General features: G+C 37.4%; 2 pseudogenes; one reads left to right on the forward strand and one right to left on the reverse strand.

The window, feature by feature from the left end:
• Positions 1-546: 546 nt before the first annotated feature.
• On the reverse strand, positions 547-1,178 carry LOC122738288 (annotated as a pseudogene).
• A 5,256-nt stretch (positions 1,179-6,434) lies between these two features.
• LOC122743882 lies at positions 6,435-8,819 on the forward strand (annotated as a pseudogene).
• The last annotated feature ends 734 nt before the right edge of the window (positions 8,820-9,553 follow it).

Here is a 9,553-nt window from a genome sequence, read left to right on the forward strand (position 1 = left end):
GAAAATATAGTAAATATCAAGGGGAGGGAATAGGATGGAGGGTAATACAGTTAGCAATTGTAACTGTGAATGAAATGATGAGCAGGATGCTATCAGAAGGAATTATGAAAAATGCAATCTATTTACAGAAAAATAACTGTATCTGAATGTAGATTGAAGTATAATTTTATTTGTTAGTTCCACTTTCTAAAATTATTTTGTATGTTTTCTTTCACAACCTGACTAATGTGGAGATATTTTTCATCAATCCACTTATGTAACTTATATTGAATTGAGTGATTTCTTAAGGAAGGATTAGGGAGGGAGGGATGAAGAAAATTTGGAACACAATGGTTTTGTTTTTCATTAGCAGATTTCGCCATTTTTAATTCATTAGCAGCTTCTGCCATTTATTAACAGCATGCTGATTTTTTTTTGGCAAGGCAATGAGGGTTAAGTGACTTGCCCAGGGTCAAGTGTCTGAGTCCAGATTTGAACTCAGGTCCTCCTGAATCCAGGGCCAGTGCTTTATCCATTGTGCCACCTAGCTGCCCCAACCATGCTGATTTAATAAAGCTGCTGAGGCTTGCCCATGGTGTTTTGATGTACAATGCTCTCACATTCTGCCAGTTTTTCTTTAGCAGAGTAAATAGGAAATTGACATCCAGATGGATCTTGTAGGCAAGCTTATCATCTGTCATCTTCACATGGCCAACAGCCACCACCAGACACAGCACCTTCTTCATCTGGAACTTGATAGTAGATTTAACCTCATTGACCTTTACCATCATATTCTCATTGTAGGTGACCAGAGATGGTAACTTGCCAGCTTTGTTCAGACCAGGGACCAGGATTTGAGGGATTTGCTTGATCAAGGACTCAAAGGCCAAAAAGGCATCATACTTTTTAGCCAGCTTCTTGACCAATTTCTTGTTCTTATTCAACTTCTTCTGGGACTCAATATACATGTGGGGGATTTCTACAGCTTTGGCCTCATCATAATGCTGCTTTTATCCCAGGACACACACAGAAAATTTAGGTCAGGGTGTGGAATTGAGACTGATGGTGCCTGAGAAACATTTGTCCTTTTGGGGATCATAGTTCTTCAGACTGATCTGCAGCTCCACAGTTTCCAAAAACTTTCTGTGTTTGCACTGGTTTCCATGCAGAACCTCTTGCACAGCTTTGTAGAGTGTCATAAGAGACTTTTCTGCTCATGGCTGCTTACTGGTCACAAGCTGGGAAAAGTGGAACACAATGTTTTAAAAAATCAATGTGAAAATTTGTTTTTACATATAACTTGGGTAAAATTCTAAATAAATAAATTTATTATTAAAAATATATAATGTTCACTACTTATTTACCAGTAATGAAGCTCACTTGTGCAACCGTAAGAATGCCAACAAAGATATCTCCATCCTATTTTACTCAAATACCATGGTCATAAACATCATGGGTGGGATGCCTTGATGCTTTGGAAAGTCCCTCAACTTAATTTGTGTATCTCTTGATCATTTCTCTTGTTCAACATGAGCAAGTCACCATCTTATGACCACTTAGTCAGTGGAGACACCCCAATCTTCCCCCAAACTGTGAGTCCCCCGTTAATATGTAATTTTGGCCCCCAAAGGGCAAGGTGAATTAACCAATGAGATTCTGTATTTTACCATGCCTCTTTTGCATATTTGGGCATGAGATCCAATAGAAAGAAGGCCCTGGAAGAAAGGGGCACCTCAAGTCATGAGGAAGATCCAAGGTGCACTTCATTAGAGTGGATCATGGACCCTTTAATAAAGTGCCATTGGCTCAGAGCTCTGCCTTAGTTTATTTTATCATAGGTTGGACAATTTTAATCCCCACATAATCTATCCTATTTCATCATATTTATTTGAAAATATGTCCTTGCCAATGACAATAATTTTATTTTATATTGTAAAATGTAATTATAACTCATGAAAAGACCTTTTTTAATTTAATGACATTTAATGTTTTGTTGTAGTTCATAGAAACAATAGCCCAGTGTCTCATATGTATGGAAATGTACAGCTCATCAACTTGAGAAGGGATTTTAGTTGAAAGCAAAATATGCTACCTGAAATTTTACTTCTGAAACTCTATTTTTTTCTACATGTGGGAGTCAGTGAACCTTTGGCAGAGTTCTTAAAACAAGGAATTTTCCATTTTTACACTATGTTTCAAATGTGACAGAAAGGATATCTGGTTGAAAAATTGCTGAGTGTTCAACAGCAGACATGTAATCCATTATTTGATGACTTGTCCTCATATCAGTAGCTAACCTCCTGTGCTTGTACTTGCTTTGGGCCACCTATAACTCTTGTACACATAACTTTATACAACTGTAATACAGCCTTCCAAATGAGAAAACCAGAAAGGAAAACAAGGCTGAACATCAACAAAAAGAAACATGGTTGCTTTCAAGCAGAGACACACAAATTACTGTACAGCAATTCTGCTGTACAGTATCCAAATGGATAAGTGAGCTACCATCTTGATAATGATAGCCTCTTACTAAGTTCCCACATATAGCTTCTATATTTATAGGAAAGAGGAAAAAAATGACAGAATCATAAAGAAGACTACTTGCTACTCTATAACTACATCTTTTCCCGATGGATTCTCTCAGGGAGTAAACTTTCATATTTGTGGGTCTTATTTAGAAATTTAGAAAAATACTTGTTATCTCAAATATTAGAATAAAATAAGATGTAGTCAGAGAGCAGTCTGTATTAGAGAAGAGAAGTGTCACCTGGTTCCAGTAGTCTGTGAGGGCAATATTATTCATTGTAGCAGCTGATTCTCATCAGTATATTCCCAAGACCATTTGCCTTCTGCAAGCTGCATTCTCTACTAGAATTTAAACATTTATGTTGCTCATATTTGTGACCAGAATTGATCTTACAAACCAAGGGACCTTTTGAAATTAGTGCCAGTGTATATTGAATGATATAATCTAATGAATTATATAGATATAAGTATTAATTTCTGAAAACAGGTTTATCTCTCTCTCTCAAAAAAAAACCATCCAATCCAGTCACTTCATATTACAAAAGAGTAAACTGATTAAACTGATGTCCAGAAAAACTAAGTGACTTGCATAAGTTCACACAAGTAGAAATTTAGAGGTTCAATTCGAATCCAGCATATTCAACTTCTGATTTACTGTCTCCTGTACTAACTCCTCTAAGTTCCCTTGTTCAATTATCATCTGACTTATGTTTAGAGAAACATGATCTCTCTTCAAATGCTTGGATTTCATATGTAAAAGAAATCAGATTTATTCTATATAATCACAGAGGATAGAATCTAAGGATTCATTCATAAAAGATATAGAGAGACAAATTTAGCTTGGTATGAGCAAAAACTGCCTAACAATTAAAGAATTTTTTAAAAGCAATTGATAGTAATGATTCTCCCTCCAGTAATTATGGAACTATTTTTCTAGAAGTCTGATGACCCCAGGTCAATATAAAAATATATTCTCTCAGATGTTCATACTCAATTTGAAAGTATGTATAATAAACAAAGTAAGTAAAAGAAGGGACAATTTGACCTCATAGGAAGCGCTGAGATTGGGGGTGGGGGGAAGGGGTGTTATCATTTGTAACTTTAACATGTCTCTGAAAGATATAGTTTATTCAGAAGTAACAGGTTAGCTAAGACGAGCATTTGGAGACCATACCCTTTGATCCTGAGATCTAATTGTTCAGGAGACACTCTGAGAAGATTTCAGATAAAGGCAAACCATATATCCATAGCAGCACTTTTTATAGAAGTATAAACATATAAAGTACTTATAGACTGATAAACAGCCCTGTGGTGACTGAATATAATGGAATGCCACTGCTGTGCTTAGAGATAATGAATATTAAAAATTCTGAGAAGTATAGGAAGAATTTTATAAAATTGAAAACTGATTTCAATTCTATTTTGTAGATTGAGTCAAAAGAGGGCCAAGCCAAGATGGTAGAAGAAAGATAGGGATTCCCCAGAGCTCTCCCCCAAGATCCTTCCAAATACCTTCAAATAATGTCATAAGACAATTCTTTGAGCAGCAGAGCCCACAAAAAGACAAGGTGGGGGGGGAGCTAGGTGGTTCAGTGGATAAAGCACAGGCCCTGCATTCAGCAGGACTTGAGTTCAAATCCAGCCTCAGACACTTGGCACTTACTAGCTGTGTGACCCTGGGCAAGTCACTTAACCCTCATTGCCCTGCAAAAAAAAAAAATAAGAAGAAAAAGAAAGAAAAAGACAGGGTGAGATAATTTTGCAGCTAAAGACAACTTAGAAGGTAGACAAGAAAGGTCTGTTGTACCCGGGTGAGAGTGGCCCAGTGCAGGCCATCCAAGTGCAGACCATGCAAGTGTAGCTCCAGCCACAGTCACAACAAACCAAGAGCAGGCCTTGAGAGCCTGTGAATCTTCAGTGGCAGCAACTGCTTCTGGAACTCAGTCTACATTAAGGAAGTCAAACAATTGGCCAGAAAGGAGATTACAGGGATCTTTTTGCTAGCACTGATGTAAGACTCTGTTCTTTTGCCCATCCTCCAAAAAAGGTCACAATCTTGGGTGTCAGTGTCAGGCAGGGAAATAAGACAATCACACCAAAGTTTGCAGCCACAGTGGAGTGGGATTCTGTTCATAGTTCCAGGACAGAAAATCAGGCCTGTGGTTGCTTGCAGGAAAGAGTACAAGCCAGGAAAGCATTAAATATACCTTTTGTAAAACATATGAAATTGGAAAAACAAAAAACTTATAAATCACTAAAAGTATCTCTGAAAACAGCTGCATAATCCCTACCCTCCCAAAGCTTAGGACAGTGCACCCTTCATGCTGGAATCAGTGCTCCACTTTAACAAAGAGTTAAAAGTCAAGAAATAAGCTGGGGAAATGAGCAAACAGAAAAAAAAATGCTGAGCACAGAAAGTTTATATGTTGAAAAGGAAGATCAAAAGAAGATAACAAAGTTAAAGCTCCTACATCCAAAGCTTCCAAGAAAAATAAGAATTGCTCTCAGGCCATCAAAACACTCAAAAAAGACTTTGAAAATTAAATAAGAGTGATGAAGGAAAATCATGAAAAAAAAAAAAACCATCAACTGCTTGGTAAACAAGACACAAAAAATCCTGACAAAAATAACACCTTAAGAAACCAACTAGGCTAAATGATAAAAGAGGTACAAAAAGGCAATTAAGAAAAGAATGTCTTGAAAAGCTGAGTTGGCCAAATGTAAAATAAAACTAAATTAAATTAAATTAAGGTACAAAAGCTCTCTGAAGAAAATAACTCCTTAAAATTTAGGACTGAGTAAATGAAAGCAAATGACTTTATGAGAAATCAAGAAACAATAAAGCAAAACCAAAAGAATGAAAACATAGAAAGCAATGTGAAATATCTCTTTAGAAAAACACCTGACGGGGCTGCTAGGTGGCACACTGGATAGAGCACCGGCCTTGAAGTCAGGAGTACCTGAGTTCAAATCCGGCCTCAGACACTTAACACTTACTAGCTGTGTGACCCTGGGCAAGTCACTTAACCCCATTTGCCTCACTAAAAAAAAAAAGAAAAAGAAAAAGAAAAACACCTGACTTGGAAATAGATCCAGGAGGGAGTTTGAAAATGATTGGAATACTTGAAACCCATGATCAAAAAAGTAGCCTAGAAAAAAATCTTCCAGGAAATTGTCAGGGGAAATTGTCCTGATATTCTAGAACCAAAAGGTAAAATAGAAATTGAAAGAATCCACAAATCACCTCCTGAAAGGTCCCAAAATGAAAAATCCCACGAATATTATAGACAAATTCCAGAGCTCCCAAGTGAAGGAGAAAATATTGTAAGCAGCCAGAAAGAAACAATTCAGGTATTGTGGAGTCACAGTCAGGATAACACAAGATTTAGCAGCTTCTATATTAAAGGATCAGAGGGTTTGGGATATGATATTCCAGAGGGAAAAGAAAATGGGATCACAAAAAATAATCACCTGCCGAGCAAAACTGAATTAAATCCTTCAAGGGGGGAATGGGAATTCAATGAAACAGAATGTTCAGGCATTTTTGATTGAAAGACCTGAGCTGAATAGGAAAATTGGCTTTCAAATATAAGAATCTGGTGAAGAAAAAAAATGGAAACATGAAAAATAAATCATAAGGGATATTAAAAGGCATAACTGCTCACATTCCTACATAGGAAGATAAGTGTAACTCATAAGAACTTTCTCATTATTAGGGCAGGTGGATGGAGTATATTTAGACAGAGGGCAGAGGTGTGAGTTGAATATAAAGGGATGAAATCTTTAAAAATAAAATTGGAGGCTGAACTGTAGTGGCTGCTGGAAGTCTAGCCGTGATACAGCTGCAACCTCCTCTCACTTCCCTTGTGTGGCATGGCAATCTCCTGCAACTTCCCTCCTTGCTTTTTTCCCAGTGTTGAACACAAACCATGCCTACCAATGACAATGTTAATTCACCAGCTACCTGGCTTAATAGGTTTAAAAAAAAAAAGGGAAAGACAACATAGAAATGAGGTGCTGGCATATTGAAGTGAATGTAAAACTGAGGAAAGCTAAAAAAGATGACCAGATTCTGAAAAGAAGAAATCTCTGTACTTTTCCTGATGATGCTACTTCTCCTCTGCAAGAAAACCAAAATAACCAGTTCTCTGCACTTTGGTCTGTTGAATAAATTGTCAAAGGCATAAATAATAATAACCTAGAAGTTCAACTTCAGGCTACCCAACCTGCTAGGAAACTCCTTTCTTTTTTTAATTTTAACTTCTTTTTAAAAATTTATTTAAGTTTTCAACATTTGTTTAGATAAGATTTCCAATTTCAATTTTTTCTCCCTCCCCTCTATTGGCTATTATCTCTTCCTATGTAAAATAAAGGCCCACAAGGGGCAGCTAGGTGGAGTAATGGATAGAGTACCAGCCCTGGATTCAGGAGGACCTGAGTTCAAATCTGACCTCAGACACTTGACACTAGGGAAAAACAGCCTCCCATATACCAAATAATTGAGGATGGTATGATTCCAAAGCTTGTAGGCTTCTTGGGCAGGACAGACTGAAATCCTATTCAGTTTGAATCTGCTTGTGTACTCACTAACATTGCTTCTGGAATGTCAGACCAAACCAAGGCTGTGGTAGATGGAGGGGCTATATCTGCATTCATTGCCCTGTTGGCCTCTCCCCAGGCTCATATCATTGAACAGGCAGTGTGGGCTCTGGGAAACATTGCAGGTTACAGTTCAGCCTACAGATATTTGGCTATCAAGTATGGTGCAATAGACTCTCTTTTAGCTCTGCTTGCAGTTCCTGATATATATTCATTAGCATGTGGTTACTTGAGAAATCTGACCTGGACACTTTCAAATTTTTGTTGGAACAAGAATCCTGCTCCCCCAATAGAAGCTATTGGGCAAATTCTTCCTACCTTTGTTTGCCTTTTACATCATGATGATCCAGAAATTCTGGAAGATACCTGTTGGGCCATTTTCTACCTCACAGATGTCCCAAATGACAGGATTGAAGTGGTTGTGAAAACTGAAGTCGTCCCACAACTAGTGAAACTTCTAGTATCTGGTGAATTACCAATATTGACTCCTTCCTCATGGACTATAGGAAACATTGTCACTGGAACAGATGAACAAACTCAGATTGTAATAGATTCAGGAGCACTTGCTGTCTTTCCTATCCTGCTTACTCACCCCAAAACCAATATCCAAAAATAGGCTGCATGGACCATGTCAAACATCGCTGGTTGTCAGGACCAAATATAGCAAGTTGTGAACCATGGATTAGTTACATACTTGGTTGGAATTCTGTTAAAGGGAGAGTTTAAGTCACAGAAAGAAGCTATATGGGCCATCACAAACTATACAAGTGGTGGAAAAATTCAACAGATTTTTTATCTTGTCCAAAATGGAATTCTGGAACCCTTAATCAAACCTCTTGTCTGCAAAAGAGAGCAAAATTATCCTGGTTATTTTAGATGCAATTTCAAATATTTTTCTGGCTGCTTAAAAACTCAATGAAACTGAAAAATTATGTATCCTGATTGAAGAATGTGGAGGACTTGACAGAATCTTTTGGCTAGAATTAAAAAACAAAACAAACAAACAAAAAAAAAAAACAAAAAAACAAAAAACAAAAAAAACCTCAGTGTGGACTGGCCTGGAGTTCCGCAAACTGCACAGTGCTCCACCCACTGGTTGTAGCTGTTGCTATGGCGATGGCACCTCACATCATTACCACTCGCTTATGCCTACATGGGCCTGGCAAAATTGTACTGTTTGGAAGCCTGGTGAGGGAAGTCATGTGACTGTCAGAGCGGCCAGCCAATTGGCTGGGGGCTTTGTGGGGTGTGCTGGGAAGAAGAGAGTTGTTTTTGCTTGTTTGCTTTTGTTTTTTTCTGGCATTCTAGCTAGAAGCTGGAAGGCGCTGGAAGATGCTGCTGTGTATTCTCAGCTTATTCCTGAGTGTTATCCAGGTTGTATAATTTCCATTTTCCTATTTTATTTCCTTTCCCTTAATCCTACTGATCCTGTTTGTGTTGTTGTTTTTTTTTTTAAATTTTGTTCTTGTTAAATAAATTCTGGTCTGTTTTGAGGGAGGCTGCTGGTCTCCTTCCTTGCCCCAATATTGTGAAGAGCTGCTTAGCTAACACTCCCCAATTAAAAATTGGACCCCACAGTATATGAGGCTTCTTCGAGCTTGATTGAAAAGTATTTTTCTGCAGAGGAAGAAGATCAGAATGTTGTACCAGAATCTACCTCTGATGGTTATACTTTCCAAATTCAAGATGGCACACCTGGGACCTTTAACTTCTAGATTTTACATTAAAACCTTCATGTCTTGTATGCCTTGTTCTTGGTATAATTTTGTCTTACTGTCTCTCCATTAAGATCTTTTTTTGAAATGTGACTTTTAAGGCAGCACTAATGAATACTTGAAAAGTTTGAACTGCGTGCATCATGTATGAATCCTCTATCCTCAATATAGGATTCTTATTTCTATGTGGAATTTCCTGTCTTGCAGTGTCCTGTAAATAAAAACTTAATTCCACACTTTGCTTTACCTCAGCCTGCCTAATTTATCATATTTTAAATGGGTGCTACCTTTTAGTCCAAGAAAAGTGGGAGATTATATTCCAAGGATCTGTGATATTGTATGTGGCTATTTCATCCATAAATGGAGTTTGTAACCTGAAGAATGTAGTTTTTAAAGACTTGATTTGGCTGAAAATCCATGACTGTGGCTGGCCCTCTCCAGACTTTACTAAAACTGGGCTGCTAGTTTTAAGATTAGCAATTATCCTTAGGCCAGGTTGATCACCCTAACACAATTTAAAGTAGAATATAGCAGAGCCTGCATTTTATTCATAACAGCCTTTGTCAACTTGACATAATAGTTTCAGATGTCATTGGAAGAGATGTTTGTGTTTCTATTCTGATTATTGTACCTTATTAAATAAATAATTTCCAATGTGAGAAAATTCTAAAGTTCATTTAAAATTTTTCCCCCTCTTTGTACCTAGATTTCCTTCCTTGACATCTTGTACTATT

The sequence above is a fragment of the Dromiciops gliroides genome, chromosome 2, assembly GCF_019393635.1.
Source record: "Dromiciops gliroides isolate mDroGli1 chromosome 2, mDroGli1.pri, whole genome shotgun sequence".
Lineage (NCBI taxonomy): Eukaryota > Metazoa > Chordata > Mammalia > Microbiotheria > Microbiotheriidae > Dromiciops > Dromiciops gliroides.